We start from the raw sequence: 21,319 nt of genomic DNA, 5'->3' as shown, positions 1-21,319 counted from the left end.
AAAACTAGAAAATTAACATTGACATCGTCTCCAGAAAAGCGCTTGTCGCCTCCTGCTCCATACATTACTAATCACAGAGTGTGAAACTCAATTACGCTACCACTAAATGAAATAAATAAGATACCCCATTATAAATAAATGCTCTACCCATGTTTTTCATTCAAGCCCAATTGTATGGCATTCATTAGATAGTGATGATATTTTAATAATTGTCGTCCTGGTTGTTTATGTTAAAGAAAAGAGGTGAAATACTTTTGCCAGATGAATATCTGTAAGAGGTTCCTCATCTGCATGTGTTGGTCATATGGCGTGTTCTGGATCACAAAGAAGTTATTAATGTGAAAGCACTAAGCCGAAAAAGCGGGGACATTTTACACGTGCATTTCTCATCTCCAAAAATGAATTTCAGGTCTTCTCGGAGGCACACCAATATTTAGAATCATACGGGCGAAAAACAACAAACAACAACAACAACAACAACAACAACAACAACAAACACCATTGTCAAAGCAATGTTGTAAGATTTCCTAAAAATTATATCTTTCCCATAAAAAAAATGTTCAGTTTTCATCATGTCACTATCAGATATGCTCCCTCTTCATCATGTTCATTTAGAGCTCTAAACCGCTATGTGTACCAATCCGGAATAAGCTAGTCTAGTAGAAGTATCTCGCATTTTGTGACTTCCAAATCGGTGTTAAGTTACTAGACCACTAATAGTACTAGTAAGAGCTATTAATTGTTATTTACTCGGCAACTTACTTTAATCTTTTGAGTAAGTTGGCGAGTATCTCGCAATTTTGTGACTTCCAAATCTGTGTAAGTTACTAAAATAGTAGTAGTAAGGTTACACCGCAACTGTTGTTTTTAAATTGGCAGCTTACTTTTCATCTTGTGAGGAGTACGTTGGTGAGTATCGATCGATTCAATGAGAGTGTGGAAGTAAAATAATAAGATATTTAGAGAGCTTGCGATTTCCAAACGTACGTATCATACGCCCGTGCATCTATTCAATCAGATCTATTCAAAGTCACTCTCATGTGACGGTATTTATATAGTATAGATGCACGGGCGTATGATAGGTACGTTTAGAAATCGCAAGCTCTCTATTGTGCAATATAGAACGTATTCAGTGTGTGCGTGTGGAGCACCTCGCATGCATGCGTCCTTGTCGCAACCCTTTCGTGTCACTGACGGGACAAGGAATTTGGTCCGTTAACCCTGGATCTATGGCAACTTTTTGGCCTCATAACTGCTAAATTGTTGGTCTAACGTACGCCTATATAAAAGTATAAATAGAATTGCAACACTTGATGAAACGGTGATATCATACTAAATGGTGAATGAATGAACGAACGAATCAATAAATCAATCAATAGAGCATAGATTGTCAATCAATCAATCAGTTAATCAATCAACCAATCGATCGATCAAAGAGGTCAACCAATCGATTAATCAAAAGTCACTTCATATTCATTCCCAATGATATGTCAAAATACATTTTGGATTCAATTTGTATCTTCAGTAGATAGCAGAATTACATTTCACTATAGAGTCAAAGTTCTGTTATTCTATATGTGTTTATTTTGTGCCTTACATTTTGTGACAATTACATTCTACTAAACAAAGTAATAATTCGAATCTACAATAATTTTATGTTGGGGAATTGGGAAACATAATTCAAAACTCAAGATATTGTACATACTTTGCTATTTAAATGATCTTATTCAGGATCTCCCCAAGATTTAAGAATGAGGAATAACTAGATGAAGCTGAGGTCTCATCATAAGACCACGGACACAGCCATGACCTCTGTCCCTAAATCTCTGAACATCCCATAAGACACTCGCTGACAGACCTTGTCTTTTGAAAATTGCTGGCGAGTGACAAATCATTCTTCTCAAAACTTGTCAGGTGAGCTGTAGGCGAGTAATTTTAATCACTTTTATTAGTATTACACCAAATGTAGGCGAGTGATAAAAAGCTCTCCTCAGCTTCATTTTAGGCGAATGATAGCGAGTGATCACTCTCACTCGCCCCAAAAGACAAGGCCTGCGCTGATGTCAATGCATGTGTGCGAGTCGCATCATCTGCCTGTTGTTTGTGGCAGAAGAGTGAAGTATTTCGTCTCGGACCGGAAGTGACCCCTTAATGATCTTTAACCCCAAATAAAACCTAATAGACACTGCCTAATGCATGGGTCACTCTTCTATGTTATTTGTCATAAAATATCTCAGATATGGTCACAAACACTGTCAGCACCGAATATCTTGTTGTTGTTTTTGCAGTTTCTGCCCTTCAAGCACTGGATATGAAGTTACGAACAAAATGGGCAGGATAGTTTGTATCACGTGATAATGAGCATGTGATAGTAGTACTGGTTATTCTGTCCGCTGGAGTAAAGCATGTAACCGATGTTGGTTTTTCCATATTGAGAATACGTGATGACACTGGCTTGGTTCAAGCCCTTGGTAATCTGCTTCATTAACCCTAACAGCCCAAAAGTCATAAAAAACTACAGCAGCAATAACTGCCAGCGCAAGTATCCCACGTGATGTGATTGCGTCATCATAAGAAAGCACATTATGGGCACGGAAAGGTTGCAGGTAATATCCCGTGGCGCGCTATGGCCCTACGTGTGTCTACTTTGAGCAACTATATTACTGATACAGGTGGCTGTACAAAATGTGTATTATTATTATAAGATCGACCAATATGTTGTTTTTGTGGAGAGTGTCTGCTTTTTTCCTCTCTTTTTGATGAATATTGTCAAAAGAAAGCAAAGCAAAACAAAATCCGAGTATGTAAACCTAACTATACGCGTATTTAAAATTTGCACTTAAAGTTAAACAATACACCGGTCGTATCCGTTTGAACATAATACAAGAACTGACCTTGATATATAAAATTCACATTGTACATACATTAATTCCATTGCATCAACCAAATTTGTTAAGACACTTAAAAGAACACCGCACAAGTCCAGCAGATGAGAAACACAATATTGCAAATCTCTTATTTCCACACTTCACTACCTCAAACTCAATCGACAACATACGACGCCAAATTTAAAAGGTGATTAGCCCTTAATTGCCGGATTGACCAGAACTTTCAAATGAGTTCAGGAAACAAGAGAAAGAAAGAACAAACGGATGAACTTTGAATTGATCACGTTAAACATGGATCTTCATCAATTCTCATCTGGTATTAATTTGACTCGGAGTGTGGAGATTCACGCAGTAAATGAGCTACAATGAGCATTTCGCTGCGCTATAATTCCCCGTAATGGACTGACCAAATGGTGTGCTCCTTCACCGTGGATATCCTGATAGAACTCAATGTCTTCTTCTTATGTCAACCGTCATGACCAATTTTCATGTACCAACATTAATTTACTTGTTATTGCCGAAAGGTGCTTTGCTTCTCAACCAACTTCTTTTAAAACCTGTTATCAAAAATGCTCTTGTGGTAATGGGACGTTGTGATAGAAACAACATGTGCGGCATGCACCCTTTTGTAAGTTTACTTCATCATGTTCATCGCATTTTTTTACTGGATCGACTGGTGTTTCCCTTTGCTGGATGCTTTCAACATGGGGACCCTTTGAAACAAAGTAATTTCGAATCTTATATAGCACTAACAAAAGCAAAACCACATGCACAATTAATGTTGCAAGCTGACCTAGATGTCTGGAATCCATTGTAATGTCCTCAACATGCACATTGTTAATGATACATGGAATGGGGGTACGAGTTAGTTTGATGGATCAAATAAGAAGCTCAAATTGGCGTATAAGTTCAACTCTGTAATTGTTTTTTCTTTCATTTTAATTTGTGTAAGAAAATGCAGCGACAAATTAGTCAACATTATGCCTAACATGCCGCTTTATAAAAAGAAATACGTACATAATGTGTATATATCATGTATTTTAAAATTATACATCTCTTCAAAATAAAAACATCTGCCGAAAAGTTATAATTATACAGCCCTTAATGAATGACCATTATCCCAAAACGGATAAAGTATGCCAAATTTGGGATATGCATTCGAAGCAAAATTGATTTCTGTGCATTATAACACCTTATTTGTTGCAATGGTCCCGATATTGATGTCGCAGCGTACATTTAATTGAAAGTAACCCAAGATTTAAAAGTCGCGGCAAAATTCCTGTTTCGTGAATTTGGAGGAGGTCTGTAGCCCATATGGGATAATCTATTTATACAAAATGTCATTATTCACATCACTGGTCATTGTTTACTTAATACCATTATTCCCATATTAGAACATTACAAGCTGAATGTTTTCTGGGACAAAGATGGTCATAAGAAGTGGAAGACCAAGACCTCCTATCCGGAAAATTTAAATCTAGCTTTCTACCACTAAAAAGATACTTTGCAATTGTAGGCCATTTATATGACCTTGTTGGTCAGAAAAAATATTGAAATCTTCATATTTCAATTTGACATTACGTGAATAATGATCACTGATGTGAATAATAAAATAAATAAATAAAAATAAATGTAGACATTTATATAGCGCTTTATGCCGTAAACAGCCTCTAAGCGCTTTACATTTATTCCGCCGTCATTAGAATATGTCGGAACCACGTTTGCAGCCTACAAGTGGCGCAGGGTCCATCAGTACAACGACTGTGACTACCCCTAACAGCTTCCCATTGCACCTGGGTGGGGTGAGGCAAGCGAGGCAAAGCGCCTTGCCCAAGGGCGCAACACGGTGGTGGGACGGGGATTCGAACCCACGCACGTCGAGCAAGCTCTCAGATTATGAGTCCAAGGCCGTAACCACTGAGCCACCGTGTCCTTGACAATTGTTATTCATTATCACACACTAGTATTTGATCCAATTGAAATGCATGAAACAAAAAGGATAATCCAATGAGAGCTGAACAGATTTCCTTCAATGGATACTGAATACAAGGCAATATGATTTTACTGCAACTTTCATTATCTTGAGTTGCGTTCATTTAAATATTTGCTGCGGCATCAATATTGGGATCATTGCAACAAATGAGGTGACTCGTAATCCGCAGAAATAAATTCTACTTCGACTGCATATCCCATATTCGGCATATCAACCGTTTTGGAGTATTGGTTATTCATTATAATTCACGACCGAATTAAAACGACTAGTTTGCGTTTGGCATCCTGTTAACTTGACCTAAAATGTCGTCTTGCGCAGGTCAACAACCAATCACGACGCGCCTTTGCCCTGACGTCAGTCGCAAACTAGTCTTTTTAATTCGGTCTTTGGGGGTAATTACTTCTTGGTATAAGGTGTTTATGATAATATCTGTATACCAAAATACCGGTAGGATGTGAGGTACACGTATAACCAAGGAGGTTATATAAAAATGGAGAGCAATAGATTACATAACGCATTATTCCTTTGAAGCCGATTTGATTTGCCGACAGGCTATTCAATAAAAATGGTACCATTGTTTCGAACAAATGAGTTCCAACACTAAATTGGTAACTAACCCGACAGCAAATTAACGCTTTATACAACAGGCGAGTATCAATAAGTAACCACAAAGACGTCATGTGTGTAAGCGAATCACTTGAGAAAGTGGTAACATTCTTACACACCCCAATAAGCCCAATCGCCATTATAACTTCCGGTTTTTGAGAGCAGTTTTGGGGAAATTGACGTAATTATTATTAATTTTCTTATTATTGTCACAATTTTGATCATTAAAAATACCAAATAATTAATTTATAAAATACTAATATTTTTTCTATTGTTTTAAATATTGTAAAACATTTTAGATTATATTTTGTACGTACAAAAACACAATATTTCTGAATTTTCTGAAAGGTCAAAGGACAAAGTGTCCTAAAACTGCAAAAAACTGTCCTACAATGCATTGCAAACTTCCAATGCCGATTGGGCTTATTGAGTTATCTTCTATGTAATTCCATGCGGCACTCCAAGTGGTTTGTGCGTCTAATTTGAATAAAATTATGAATGAACACGCTAAGACCTGACGATACAACTCGATACGCCCAATGTATGAATACAAACACTCATTAATAAATTCGATTAATTGGTGCCTTGTCAATCGCACCGATTTCATAAACATTGATGAGCAACATTTTCTAATATGTCAACGCTCAAATCGGACACAATAGATGAATAAAAGCTTCAGTCTGCTGCGTATAATTGCGATTTCATGTTCATACGCCAATACTTGCTCAGTTCTTCGTAGCCTAAGTAATTCAAAATCACGTATGGAGAGGCACAGATCGTGGCCGGGTGGTAGAAGTAAGGCTTATTATTCATGTCGTCTTTAAAACTCATGCCCTTTTATGTATGTCCAATGACCACTCAAGGTGTTTCTGGCGAGAGAAAAACAAACAAACAAACAAGAAAATGTAATAATCCTGACGCGAGTATAGTCCCACCCCGTTTATGGGTGAACATTTTTCAAAATTGGGGTGGGGGGGTGGGACTATACTCGAATTTAAAAAAAAAAGTGTTTTGAATAAATTTGTACTCATGTCATACTCTATTAGGCCCTAATGATTTCAAAATGCATAGGCCTACAATATTTTTTTTTAAACTCAACCATGAATGATCCTAGCATTTAGGTCTAGGTCCAGGGACACTCCGAAGCCGAAAAAAATAAATAACTTAAAATTTTACTCGAAGGTGGGACTATACTCACGTCAGTTATACGGTACTACAACAAAAACGTGTGCATACGCTACAATGTAATTCTTTTTTGTGTGATTTCTTGTAAAAATAAAAAACACAGAAACATAAAAAAAAAGTTTTAAACCAAATCTGTGGTATAATAGAAGTGATTTCTTAGGTGGAATTCATGAGATTGGAACCAAATGTTAATACAGTCCAAAAAGTACACATGAAATCTGGAAATTCTATACGGTTATGCCCGGGTAACATGATCAGATTTCTTTGTCAGATTTCATTGAACATTGTCTTTGCTTGTCATGCTTATTGCTGCGATCATGACAATGGGGGCGTATTTATGTACATAATGTGTTAAGCGATTTAACAGGAACTCAAACCATTCGGCTATAGCCTAAATATTTTCAATCTAATTTTCTTTTCGAAATTCAACTTTACTTAACATAAAATATAATACATCAATGGATAATTCATTGATTTCATCTACTTTTATTTTTATATAGGCACCATAATACTTTAATAGACCTCTGTTTGGTGTTCGTAGGCCTATCTTGTATATTGATATGCATAAAGGGAGTGCATCGTTTCTCATGAAGTGTGGAAGATTAAAGTCATATCGTCCATAGGGGGTGTATGGATTTCAACTGGAAGAGCCTATTCATTGCCATTACCTTGATCATGTTGATGCACTCAATTGCTTTAGCATTCTCCATAGACGATGACTAAATGCTCACGGCTCCTTAGGCTTTAACATCTTCCATCCCCCTATTTATCCGATATGGATTCTGGCGTTGGTCAATGGCCAATTGGCCATTGTTGGTATAGTTTTTATTCTGTGAAGAAAAAGGAGAGAGAGAGAAAAAAATCCAACATAAATATTTGGCGTATTTTGATTTTTAACACAAACTGTATAATCCATGGGTGAGCGTTTACGTTAGACGAGTACCATTTGATTTCCGGGAGGAGGGGGTAAAGAAAAATCGCCCCACTGATGAGTAAAGAAATCCACCAAACTCTATAGGAGTCGATGAAAACTTTCCGCAGGACATCTGAGGTCATCGGATGCCGTGAAGTTTTCTTTCCTCAAAGTTTCACTAAACATGCTAAAAACTCAACATATAAACAAAGATATGAAAACATAACTCCATGACACATGACTGATCCATGGTCAAATACAAGGCCACCATGATTCCCATATCCTATCATCTCATGCAATAAATATCAATGCAGATTGATACAAGTCATAAACACGAGTCGGGTGGGGATATGTTTCTCAACGCCGCCATCACATCTTTGGGATTCTAACCTACCGACATCAACACCCTACAAACACATTTCTTTCTAATTCAAATCGTCTTTTCGTTGCTTTTATCTGTCAACGCTACAACTTTGGTTCATGCCTGCATATGTGATTTCTGACATTATATTGAAATATTCAAATCGAGCGAGGTCTCCCTCAATGTTATAGTCATTGACTCCCAAGTGCAAACGTGCTTTTAAAATGACTTGACCTTGTTTGAGGTCACGGCACAATTTAGACTGGGGAGATGCGCTTCCAAGTGTGATGTGTATGTGGCTGCAAAAGTGAGATATCGTCAACACATAGCACCCACGGAGCTGAACAAGTTACAACCTACCCTAACACTAATTTTGCACTAACCCTAACCCTAGTACTCTAAGAGCGTTATGTGTTGACGAAATCTCAATCTGCGTTCGTGGATTGCTACGCATGTAATTAGGTGCGTGTAAAGGCCCTTATATACTTTAAACTTCGACGATATAATGTATGCTCTTTAGTGTAAGGGAATAATAATACTATAGCCTATTTGAAACAAAACTAAACAGAGAAGTAAACAAATAGCTTGAACAAGAATTACTGAAAAAAGACACCCAATTCTCTTTTTTCTTTAGAAAATGAAACATGAAACAGTCAATACGGATATATTTCGTTTATTGCTACCCATCAATAATTTTATTTTATTTGAATTTGTTGTCTTAAAAGCATGTGAGGCTGCTGCTACTTAGTTTTAGCCTTTTCGTGAAGGATAAAAGGTTTATGGCCGAAGCTAAAGCACAATGTAGCTAATTTCTCTATAGTTCATGTAAAATGAACTAATTAGCACATCTATATGACACTAACAAAGGTGCAAAAATGAATTTTGATGATTCTTAGGAACAAAATCGCTGAATATGCCTTTAATTTCAAATGTGTACTACTATTTCCACTGACATTACAATCAAATGATATCAATTATTGTTTGTCAACGACGATACTTGATGAAGAAGCATAACACCATGTCATTGGTTAGTAACAAGATTTCAACAAGAGACCGAGTATCATCGGAAACTCATTTGTATATAAAATAAACAACAGGAGTAACTAATAACAACACTCTCATGATGAGAGACACATTTACGTCCATAGAGTTAATGATTTCATAAATTATTTTAGTGTGAACAAAATGTGCTTTATTTTGTTTGAAGTTCAAGGGGCCATACGTGTAGTGGAACAGTATTTGGATAGATCGGTCGAGCAAAACCATGGCCTGGCCGGTCCCAGCAGCCTGATTATATAGGATTCACAGCATGCTCATCTATCAGGACACGGTTCTTCAACTCCAATACATTTGTATACATTCATTGAATGACCTTTGAAAATTTAGGTACAAAAACTCGTACTCTGCAACTTGAAGCCAAATTTTGTACTATGATTGTTTGATTGAGGTTATTGAACTATGCCAATAAGATGAGGCCATTGTGGTCCATAATGTAGGCCTATATTATGACAAAATTCTGGAGACAAAATTCATATCAATATACATCACTTGAAACAACATTCGTGTCCATTTATGACGCAAATAAAACAACAAAAGGGGATAATAATTAACAAACTATAATTTTTCAACAATGCATCTGTAATGACTTATATTGGCCTGCAACTGCCGTGTATGTTACGAAACTATAATATTGGACGTGTAATTTGGTGTTTATATTAGCATAAAATATCACATATTATTAATTAGCATGATTAAGAAACACTAAAATGATTTCAAGATTTCAAGAAAAGTTGTCGATTACACCGAGTTAACGATAATTTCGTTAAACGCATACGAAATAGTTTGTTTTCATGCATCAGCAGGACTCGCACAATAGGTGATGATTGATATGATCAACTCTCGTATATCATATTGCTCCTTCTAGGCCTATCTTAAATGTTTTAACTTATTTGAAAAATTGAAATTATCTATTGGATTATTAATAAGTAGTTATTGAAAAGCAATAAGAAAACAAACACATTATTCACTTAGTTTATTAAAATTCGTTAATTTGATTATTTTTGCATTATTGTATATGGCCAGCTCTGCAACAGCATGCATATGCATGGCCTTGTCTGGTTGGTTCACTCCCAAAGTCAGTCACTGTGCTATTCTATGAAATATACGTCCTCCCTCATGATTCAGGTTATTTATAATTTCATTATTTGTAGTGCCATGCCCCCCGGGGGGCACTTCAATATGAAATGGATATAGGTGTAGGGCTGACACTTTCGCACTATTGGGCATACGGTGAGAGCAAAATGTAAAAAATATGGGGTCATTGGGTGAGAGCATGAATTTTGGCATTCGGTGAGAGCAAAATGTAAAAAATATGGGGTCATTGGGTGAGAACATGACCCTTTTTCGGCCTTTTTTTTAAATGGAATCTTTGGGTGAGAGCCGAAACAGCGCCACAGAAACCTTGAAAATTGAATTTCTAGTCAGTCTAAATGGCTTCAAATTTCTTTGTTTGTTTTTTCAAAATAAGTAACAAAATCAGTGATAAATGAAAGTTGCTGTTCAAATTGAACTTGTAAGGGTCTTTGGGTGCAATGACAGATCAAATGAAAAAATAGGGGGTCTTCGGGTGACAGAGCACGTGTTCGTTAAAAAATATGGGGTCTTTGGCACGGTGACAGCGACGCTGAAAAGGGGGTCTTAACAGCCCTACATACGCGTCACCTCCAAAGTTGGAGTGCCCCCCAGGGCCATACCAGAATTCGAGTCTTACTCTTTGGTGCGGCATGCCCGGCTTTGGGGCTCTTCTCGGGATGAGTTTGGCCGAGGAGTTTGGTCCTTTGGTGTGAAAGATTCACAAAATAATTTTGGATAAAATGAGGGCATAATTGGGGGGGGGATTCTTGAACAAATAAAAACATTTATTCCCGGGTTAGATTCTGTGGCAAATAGGCCCTATCATGCCTATTTGTAGGAATCTCCGGGTGTAATCTACACTCCTTCAGGGGGTGCAATTCTTATTTTGGAATAGCCTACTACGGGACATGGACACATGGTCGAGTCAAACATGATAAACAACACATTAATGTAACGGACATGAATTATGTTTCTGGGCAATTAAAATTGAGAACATATATCACTTTTATTTGAAAACCGAACAAACTTGAGGAAGTATCAATTGTTTGACCTTCGACTCGGGGTCAAATGTCATTTTTAAAGGTGATAACGACATTTCACATGAACATAAATGTGCTTTGTCATTTTTGCAAGTTCACCATTTGCGATCTGGCAAAAATATGAAGGGATATTTTCGATGGAAAAAATTCGTCAAATTGTAAAATATCAGGGGGCTTTTTATATTTTATATTCATGATTTTGTATTTCAAAAGGTATAATATAGGCCTAATTCTATAATTTTATATATTCCACATTTTATATTTCAATTCATGGATAAAAGTCATGGCAAGAAGAAATGGAACCCATATTCGGATTGGAGAGAAAATATAAATAATTACTCGGGTCATATTTCATTTTGAATATTAATTTTATTAAATGCTCGAGTCCATGCACCATCTCTATATTGGGAAAATTAAGAAGAACAGATAGTTGACCGTTGAGATTTAAACAAGGAAGCAAATAAAAATAAATGAGGTTAATTCGTCGATTATAAAAAGAAATCAAAAATATTTAATATCTTTTTGATCTGCAAGTACTTACATCTGGGCTTTACACCTTTACACGTAAAGCAATATGACATTGCAAACAATTAACACTATTTTCAACAAAAATATTAACACCGTCAAAAAATTAATTCTCATTGTACTAGTAATTCAAACCGTAATCCTTTAGATATAATATTACAAATGAGTTGACATTTTCAAATCAATTTAAATGATACCCAATTAAACCTGATCATTTATCTTTTTTTCATGACAAGTAGTTTGCATGCATGCTTTCACGGTAACTCACAATACATGCCTTTCACCGTAATTGCCCCTACAAATCTACACCAAGACCCGCCGGGTTGCGTGACAGGGCAAACACTCCTTCCGCAGGCCCCTTCATGTTAATTCCACATAGACCTATTAGTGTAAATTTACCACATCTTGCACACATTTTACGCCTGATTTCCGACTTGAAGTTGAATTTCATCAGACACAACACCTGCCACATGCCTTTTGAACCAAATTGGCTAAATTAAACCCGAATCTAGAGAAAACCTGTTTAGATGATGTAAGTCAATAGGGGACCGTACGCATTATAATAATTGTTTCAAATCGTTTTCAGTGTAAAGTGACAATTTTTACTAGTACATATTTTTGTTAAAATACTTAGTATTTAAGGGATCGGATAGCAACGTTTGCACAATACTTTTTGTGGGAACATGGGAGCACATCAAGCATATCGAATAGCATTCTCAATATACGAAGAATGTCCTTCTGATATCAAAATAATGTTTATTTTTTGAAATTCACGATATAATATAAATTTTATGGCAAATTATTAAAAACTTTATGAGTCTATAAATGATATACTTAAAGTATATGTAGCTGGGAGGAAAAGCCGTTCATCATTGGAAAATGTGGACCTTTTGTATTGAAGATAGGCCTACATTTTTCCTCAAAAAGACCTAAAATTTGTAGGTCTTTTCGTAATATGTCTGATGCGCACTCATGCATGCCCCACAAAAATACTGCGTAAACGTTGCTATCCGACCCCTTAAAATGTCTTGACACTGACGTTAACACCAGGCGGAAAATATTTTGAATCCTGCAATCGATTACTACAGTACAATCTTGTCGCATTTCAATGGGGTGTGTATTGCTCAACACCTTGTTATGGATTGGAACCTGGGTTTCAATCATCGAAATGTCGTTATTATATAAATTGTCTATAGGGTTGACACAAAACATGGTATACCAAACAACATTTATACCTAGATCATAAATTCATATTGGCGTCGGCTATCATCTTTTTTCAATGTCAGTTTAAAATACTGTGTGCTATACCAGCCTGGTTTTCTAATTATTTTAATATTTAAAATTGAATATTATAAGTCATGAAAATATGTTGAAATGATGCAAATTAATGTGAAATGCTATTACTGCTATATAGCATTTAGTGCATTACAAAAACATAATTTCACTTTTCAGCATGATTTTTCTTGAATAACAAAATTATATCTTTAATTAGACCCTTTTATGACTAATTAAATTTTAACAGCGTATAGATATAATGTATAAACCTGAGTGAAAAAAGGTATTTTTGTCTCAGGTAGCCTATAAAACAACACACAGTTCTTAATAGTTATAATTGAACCTGTTTACAATATTACGGATTTCATCAAGGCCCGTTTTTTTGGTACACCCATATGGAAATTTATTATAAAAGATCTTCGAACTAATCTTGGGCAATTCATTTCAGTACACTGTATAATTACGGTGTTTAAACTTTAAACACTCTTCTCAACACTTTAGTAATGCATCTATGACCTTTAGGCTATACGGTATGAAAAAGCAAATACTGCATATTGCACCTTTCACCATGTTCACTGGTAACTCTTTTCCTTAATGTTTATATCATCACTCATTGACTCAATAAAGCAATTTCTATTGTTACCAATATTAATATAAAACATAAACACATAATGAAATGGAAAATATTTCAAGAACTGTTTCAATTTCAAATCCCTCCCCTGAGCTCAAGCATGTTAACACGTATGGCAATGACGGTTAACCTGAATCAGGTCGATTTGATGTTGATGATAACCAGCTATTGTTACTAGGGAATTAAATTGGAACAACCCATTCATTTGCACATTTCAATATATTATATTGTTTATAAATTGTGTTAAATTATATTCTATACAAGCACCAGGCACTACGTACTCTATGTTCCAGAAAAATACAGCACTAATTGCACAGGAAGTGGACTTCATCCACCTAAAATTTGATTTTTTTGGGGGGGGGGGGCTATTCGGAAGTTCGGAACAGTTTAACATGAAAAATGTACACATGATGTATACACATGATGTACGAGTAGGTATACCGGTACGTTTTGCGTATCAGTTTGTTAAATTGCCCTTTATTAAACTAAAAGGTATAACTTATTAATTTTAATTAATTAATAATTATTTATCCGTTTGGAGGCCTCTTTATTTATTGATTTTTTACAACTTATTTATTTCGTTATTTGTTGAACATGATTAACCAAATGATGAGCAAAGATCCACACGAATACATGCATGGGTGTCAATTTCGGGGAGGCGGGGGACAGCTGGGGGATACGTCTCCCCCTCCCCCCACTTTTCGGCAAAATGACACATTTTTTATATAAATCACATCGACCTTCAGCTTGCATTCTCCGTATCATGTTCATGTCCAAAGCCATTGATCACTGCAAATATCATGGATCAATTTCCATACGGGATTAGCCAATGACCGCAATATCTCATTGAGACCTGACCAGGGATGGAAGTGATCGACAAACCACGGATATTACAATCTGGGCAAATGATTGTCAGTTATATAGAGGTGATATAAGTCTTCCCGTCGTCCATCGCTGGAAAACATGCAATCTGGACAGTGCCTTGCCGGGGGAGGGGGCAAAATCAATATCTGTGGAATATCCTGCTTCTTCCCCTCTTTCCCCTACGCCACCTGTGGGATGGCCGCCGGAATGTTTTAGATTTTGAGGCCTTTTTTGACAATATTTGTCAAATTTGTGCCCACCCTGAAAGTCAAATTTCTCCCCAGGCTCCCTTCAGAACACAATCTTGGTTATGCTACTGAATCTATGAGAGTCGAAAGGATCTGGAATATTTATTTCAATTAATTATTTGTCACTCTACATGTGGCTCCGTTATGTGGATGACACATACGTGATCATTCCTCATATTTTTTGTCGGACCGTATACAATAGATTCCAAGCATATAAACGAGTTTCAAATTATCATTACTGTACCATGGATACACATCTATTATACTAGACCCTATTCTTCGGAAAACATCTTCTTCTCACTATTTGGATATTTGAATTACAATGATACTACAATACATACAATTTGACCAAATTTATGACACTGGACGGTCTCAGACAATAGATGCAAACCATATAAACAAATGTCCCAAATTATCAGTTTACCGTTCCATGTTTTCTTTGCATCACAACTTAACCCTCAAATGGCAGTATTCAATTTTATGTCAAGTGTCACAATGGATTGTGGGTAAATATTCATTTTACCACTAGCTAGTTATAAGTTCACCTGAACTAAATTGTCATAGGTTGTTGCACTTATTGGAAGATTTCAATGCTCAGTAAGCATGATAAAGCAAACATTATTTTAGCCTGCCCATATATCACTATGCATCAAGCTTTAGGCTCAAGTGATTTTTCAATCTGTCCAAAGATGATCTGTCTCATTGTTTTCATGTTACTGGTTTGAGCTGAGCATTTAAACTGCTGGCAATGTCGATGATAAGACAATGGTGAGATGGTAGTCATTGTCATGGTCGGGTATAAACATCTCAAAAAAGTAACTAACCCCTCTTAAATAATGGCCATTATTCAAAAAGGGGCTATTGTATTGCAAAATCTGTAAAATGCGTTGGAAGCAGAATTTATTTCTGCGCATTTACAGATTTGTAATACAATCACCCGTTTTTGAATAATGGTCATTATTTAAGGGGGATCAGTTACTTTTTTTGAGATGTTTATTTAGTTCATCATCATATCATTGTCATGAAAACTGTGTATTCGATTTATACAGAAGCAGGGGCGTAGTCAGGCTTTGAAAAAGTGAACCCTTTTCCCCAAAAGTGGACCTTTTCACAAAATGTTGGACGTTTTTGACCAAGAAAGAACCTAAATTATTTCGATCGCTACGCTTGCAAATGGGCAAATTTTGACTCGCTTTTTTTTTCATTTCGCTCGGTATACGCTCGCAAATTGGATCTTTTTTGGCCTTTGGTGATCGGGGCCCTCAGTCCCAGGGATACGTCCATGTATACAGTAGACTGCATTACTTAAACGACCGTCGAAAACACAATGGACTTATAAGTATATATAATAAGCTCCCCCCTTAAAAAAACCCAAACAAACAAAAAATAATCCACGTTACTTTTACTTTTCGTATACAATATAGGCCTAGATCCCGGGCCTAGATCTTAAAATTAAACACAATGATAAAAGCTGCATGTACGTTTACAATGTTGTTTCTGCAATGTTTAATTGTTGAATGATACATTTTGGGCAAAAAAAACGTGATAGAGGCCCGGGATAGAGGTCCTCAACGAAAAGCCATGATACATTGAACTGACGTGTTGTGTTCGATTGATTGGATTCATACAGCTCGATGTCTTTTGCCAAAACAATGATTATAGCCTATACCCATACATATTTAATTAAGGAGTATAAAAATGGAAGAAACGGAACAGGGAAGACGAACATGACGAAGGAGAAACAAGAATTGACGACATCTAAATGACCATGCCATGCTCATTGCTCACGACAGATGCCCTCATCAGTTCATTGCAAGTCTAATTCAACAACATCAAGGTCATCAGCAACATGCTCCTCTTGTCACATCCAATGGCCTCGTTCAGGTAAACTCTCAAGACATTCATTACAACGTATATCTGTCTTCAACCTCACATAACATAAAACATTTGATAAAGTAAACCAAAGATGCCGTCCTCACAAACTGCATCTATAAGGTCACTGCGGGCTAATGAAAAGGGGCGAGTCGGTAGGGTTCCGCTTCATAAGGAGGTGATGGAGGGGGCAACTTGGTGCTTCAACGAGACACGTAGGTAACAAGGTTATGAACGAGGCTAAATCAAATTGCCTCATTTTCACGAGGTAAAATTCTGTTATTCGTAAGCGTAAGTGTATTTTTCTTCATAAAGAGATGATGTTTAGGTCATAGAATACATAAGGTCAGGTCATGTCTTCGTTAGTGTTCATATACTTGTCCGAACTTTGTCTTTGGGAGAGTCGAGTGTATAGAAACGTTTTGTCGGTTTCTTCTTGGTGTCGCTCTTGAATGTAACACCTGTGTATGTGTGGAAACATTAATGATGGAACACATAGAAAACAGTATGACATTATAGATATGAAATGACATTTAAAACATACGACTGTTCATAACTGTTACCCAGGGATTTCAACATGCTACTCTTGTTATGAGTAGATATGTTTTTTTTTTTTTTTAAACGAACTGAAGCACAGAAGTTCAACATTTATGATGTTTGACTTTGATGATTGCGTTTCAGTATAGACGGATACATTTCTTTGTTTTCCCGTTTGGTTGAAACATTATAGTGGTCGTAAGTGAATGGTCTATGCTTTACATAATACTATTTTTAGTAACTGAATAACGTAATAATTAATTTTTGGAACGATGCTTGGGTGAGGGTACCTGGTATGTCATACAGGATGTCCCTGAAAGAACTGCATCGTCGGAAACTGAATTGTTTGGGTATTTTAACGCCACAACTAAAAATAACTAATAAATCGGCGTGGTTTAGGAATAAATCAGCTTTCACATACTTTTTGAATTTTGACAATTAACCACACCGTTTTTGAAAGTATATTTTACGAAACGGATCAAAATATCCATCGATGATCTGTAGGCCTATTCGGAGTGCTAAGCACTGCATGCTGTGCATCATCAGCGTACGGCCGGTCGTCTATTGTCATATAGGCCTATAGATGGAACGGATTGAAAATAAGGTAATTTCGTTAATTCTTTTATTTCAAAAACGGAGCAGTTATTGTCAATATTCAAAAAGTATGTGATAGCTGACATATTCCTCAGCCACATCGGTTATTTAGTTACTGTTTGGTTAATGCGTTAAAATGCTTCTTGCAATATTGAATCCTTTTGAAAATAGAATTGATAGATTTTGATAAATAATTTTATAATTATCTCCAAATTTGTATGTCCATTAGGTACGTCAGCCTCGTACAAAATCACTGGAAACTGTTTGGTCCCAATACTTTTGATACCCCTCTATTTATGCAATTCAATTCAATATTCAATTTTATTCACCAATCATCGTAATAAATTAATAAGACAAAAACATGATACACATTTAGAAATACATCAATATCTTGTAGAAGGCATAGAGAAAATCAGGAGCTATCAGGGGAGAAATTGTATCGGGGAGTGGACACTTTACTGTGTAATGTTTGTAACTTTGTATGCCACAAAAAAAAAAGTTGACTTCAATTCCCATTTACCAACTGTTTACCATTTGGTGTGATATGCGCCCTCTTTTTTCTAGCTTGGAACTGCTACATGAATAACCCTTGAACATGATGAAACATTTCAGTTCCTTTCCCGTGAGTCGCTATACATCATGATACTTATAGAGTCGGGCAGGATGACTTTTGTGAAGTTGCTGGTTGTTTTATATCGCAGGTCATTGTAGTCATTTATCATAAAACTCTCCCCCAGTAAAACCACTATTTGAAGACTTCTCAAAACTCTTTCCTCATTTATGACGGGAGACAGCTATTAGGACATTGTGCTTCCTTGTTCGTGTAGGAACAAGGTAGTGTGAGGCAAGACCTGTCCGCATGAATCAATAATATTGTGATATTTGGCGGAATTTCACGACACCTGAGACCAAATGAAATTTCCTTCTTGCTTCTATTTCAACCCATCTTTTGAAGTCCTCGTTACACGCCTTTCCTGGATAGCATTTACCTCAAGTTTTCTGAATATGTTCACAGGTTTTGATATTCGAAGCGCTACTTTAACAGGTTATTTATTATAAATATGTTTTTAATAACACTACAGCTAGCCAACAGGGTGGTTACGACTTCGGCCACGCATCAGTATGCGTATCACAATGATTACCGCTTCTTTGGGCACCACCCAATAGTCCTATTGACCAACTTGGGTGACATTTGTCCACAGCATTTGCAAGATGAAGAACTTTGCAGAAACAGCAAATACTATAGGCATTAGCTGACAAATGTTGCGCATTGGCTAGGAATGATCCCAATGACTTCGATACACGTCCTCTGACACTACTATTTGAAGACTTCTCAAAACTCTTTCCTCATTTATGACGGGAGACAGCTATTAGGACATTGTGCTTCCTTGTTCGTGTAGGAACAAGGTAGTGTGAGGCAAGGCCTGTCCGCATGAATCAATAATATTGTGATATTTGGCGGAATTTCACGACACCTGAGACCAAATGAAATTTCCTTTTTGCTTCTATTTCAACCCATCTTTGGAAGTCCTCGTTACTACGCCTTTCCTGGGTAAAATTTACCTCAAGTTCTTGTTCTGAAGTCCTATGCCTGATTTTCAAATGCCTACCAGGTTATACATTATAGGTTTTTAAAGTTTGTAAGAGAACGTGGGTCATCGTGATTCTATGGATTATAAACTTTAGATGCGGTTTTGTTCCTTCCTTGGTGGGGTTTTGGATCCCCGTTCAACCGATTTCAACATAATTTTAACATACCTGTCGTTGTTTAGGATATATAGGGGTGAACATAACTGGTAGCTTTAATTATCTTGCTGTCTGTACACTTTCCCTGTCATCTATCTACTCTATAGGAATCGGCACGTTATGCAAACTTAAAAGTTACATAAACTTGATGAAGAACCAGTAAATAGGTCATGATAATAGTGGCCTATGACCTTAAAAGTGGGTCTATGTGGCTCATAAGGCTTCCAATCAAATTCACACACCACCAGAGAGTCATAACCATTCTCCGGCAAATTAGATGGTAGCTTTGATCACCTATGCAATACCAATAGGGATCATCATTTACTCCGGTATGTCACTCCAAGGTAAAGTGCACTTTGTAGGAATTTGACATTAGGATTTTGACACAAATCTCCATAGAAATAAATGACTTGAAAAGACGCTTGTAAAGTCTTGTCACCTGTGCCTGTGATTGCCTACGGGTGTGTGGATGAGCTAGGAGGACACATCTGTTTCTCAAAGTTCAACTATCAGCTACTATCCTCCTACTTTGTCTTCCAACATGCTTGCTTGTTTGTGCTAGTCGTTTGTTGTATTCTAATCTCTAAATGTAAAGAGTGAAAATCCGCTCTTTTGGAGTGATCTGAGGGCCACTTCGGGAAAAAGAGTGAAATTTCACACACATTAGCATGTTTAGCATGATTAGAAAAATAAAACATGGTCAACTCTACTCTCATGCTCAACGAGTTACAAAATGAGAAAGTCTCTATTAAAATAGCACTCTTTATCATGGAATTGAAGTTCAATTGATAATAGTTAACACTTGCACTTCTTTTCAAACATTGAATCTTGAAGTTGACCCATAATATTTGTATTCTAAAAGGTATGAAAATTCACTTCTTCTTTGGAGTGGTCCCGGAGAAGACCCTCATTCATCAATCCAAAATTTTCCCTTTTTTGCAATACACAGCTGTTTGATGTGATCATTTATCAGTTTTTCAAACAAAATATCATGTACAACCCAATTTTAGGCTTAAACAGCAAAAAGCGATATCATGCTAATGTATACAGATGCTTTTAAGTCATTTTCAACTTAAAATTTCCTCTCTTTTACAAAATTATTCACTTTTACAGCACATTTTAAAGCTTTTTGGATATAAAATGTATCTATTTATGACAAAATTGGTGGCGCTATTTAGTTACTAAAAATTACTCTTTCAAGCTTTTATGACAAACAATTTCTTTTCTTTTTTGATGGAATATGTTTATAAAATTTCTTTGCTGCTTGTTTCACCTATTCCATCTGTTTTAAATGCAGTATTAATCACCTACCCCTTGCCAATTAAGAAATATGATTTGGGATGAACAGCGCCATCTATAGTTTGCATTTAGTTAATAATGAAGCCAATTCTATATACATCAAACAACCGTGAATAAGAGTGCAAACGAGACAATCAATAAGAACATAGAACAAGCTTCCGAATGCTTTATCAGCCATGCACTCTTCACTCTTCAGTAAATGTTCACCAACATTGATCACCAGCAAACCTGATATTATGAAGGGAGGACATCAAATTCTAAAATAGGTTTCAATGAAGTCATGTCTGGACTGCAAGATGGTTGCTGAGTTACTTGAAGCATCTGTCACGAATGACAACTTGCTGAATTGAGAACAGCGCACAGAATCAGAGAACAGCATCACTTCAACCACCAACTTTCTTCATTTGATGGCTTAGTGCTGATGTAGGCCTATGCCTATAATTGTACTTTTATCAAACATCAACATGATCAAGACTGCCCTTGAATCTCAGAAAATATGCATGACGACCTTGCGCAATGGTGGTGATCTTCTGCAGGGGTGGATAATCCAGATGCTTCTGTGATCTGTTTTATATCTGGTGCACAAAGATTCTGGGACCCCCATCCAGA

General features: G+C 36.5%; 1 long non-coding RNA gene across 1 annotated transcript in view; it reads right to left on the bottom strand.

Annotated features, from left to right (window-relative positions):
• Window positions 1–4,828: 4,828 nt before the first annotated feature.
• Window positions 4,829–21,319, bottom strand: part of LOC140164466 (uncharacterized) — a 38,997-nt gene continuing 22,506 nt past the window's right edge. The window contains exons 3-4 of the long non-coding RNA XR_011860530.1: window positions 7,341–7,502; window positions 4,829–6,356 (exon numbers count right to left, since the gene is read on the bottom strand). This is a non-coding gene — a long non-coding RNA (uncharacterized lncRNA). The remainder of the gene's footprint in view (window positions 6,357–7,340; window positions 7,503–21,319) is intronic.

This window comes from Amphiura filiformis, chromosome 11, assembly GCF_039555335.1.
Source record: "Amphiura filiformis chromosome 11, Afil_fr2py, whole genome shotgun sequence".
Lineage (NCBI taxonomy): Eukaryota > Metazoa > Echinodermata > Ophiuroidea > Amphilepidida > Amphiuridae > Amphiura > Amphiura filiformis.
This window is presented reverse-complemented; position numbering and strand designations above follow the sequence as displayed.